The sequence below is a fragment of the Accipiter gentilis genome, chromosome 27 (genome assembly GCF_929443795.1).
Source record: "Accipiter gentilis chromosome 27, bAccGen1.1, whole genome shotgun sequence".
Lineage (NCBI taxonomy): Eukaryota > Metazoa > Chordata > Aves > Accipitriformes > Accipitridae > Astur > Astur gentilis.
In genome coordinates, this window is record NC_064906.1 from 3,498,789 (window position 1) to 3,499,945 (window position 1,157).

The window sequence follows — 1,157 nt, forward strand, 5'->3', positions numbered from 1 at the left end:
TGTTTTTCATTGTTGTGTTTGTTTTTTTAAAGTAAGGAATGAGGAAATGCAGAATTCTGACCTTTATGACATAAGCACATTTAGTCATTTAGTCATCAGCACTGGCTACAAATTGCCTATTCCAAACAAGAAGTGTTCAGCTAAATGGGGGGGAGGAGGGGGCAGGGGAACAATACAAACAAGGTATTAATACAGAATACATGCGAGATACAGCACTAGAGCATGTGCACAGAAATCGGCCACTACTTTACCCTGTGTGCAAGATTTAAGTTTTATAAAATGAGTTTATAATTGCAATAAATCATTCTAAACTTTGACTCCAATAATAAAGGAAGTGAAGTTTAGTTTTATTCAGGATGCTTTTCTATTTATCAGTTATTCTACAACGACAAATCCAATAGGGATATGCAGAACTGTTGTTTAACAACTAAAAATGCCCAGTAAATATGCCCTAAATTTGCTCCATTTCCCTTGTTCCTCTTCACTGTGAAGCCAGCCAACAGAGATGGCAATAGCTTCCCCTCTTAAAGAGTAATTTCAATACACAATTTACTTCAAATATGTCTGACCTTCCAAGACAACTTTTTGCTTTGTCATCTTACTGCTTTCCAGTATGTTGGAACATACAGATGGCATCAATCACCAATTATTCCCTTAACCTGCCCTCTCAGTCATAAGCCTTAAAGAATTTGTTGTCCAGCAGAGAAGCTTGGTTCATTCTCTTCCACTACTTAACCACCAACCCCACCCCCCAACCATGCTTCCCTCTCTTCTTCTGGGATAGCGTGACCCTCAGTTAATTTTTGAACAGCTGAATTCTCCAACTAATAAATGCCTTGCATGCAGCAGACAACCAGAAGCAGATTACTATATTAAGACAACTGTATTCAACTAAGCAGAGGGAGGAGGAGGAGGAAAAAAACCCCAAACAAAAAAAAAAAAACCCTCCACACAAACAACTTGAGGTTAAGCAAACCAATATGAAACACTGACAATCTGATTTAGCACCTTTGGATTTGGCTGCTGGTTTTGGTATTTGTGAGCACAACCTTAGTACCCTAATTTAACAAAATCTTATGCTTAAGAGGAAGTTTTCTATTAGCCTGAATTCTGTACCAAGAAACCAGCAAAAAACCCCCCCCAAAACCAAAACAACC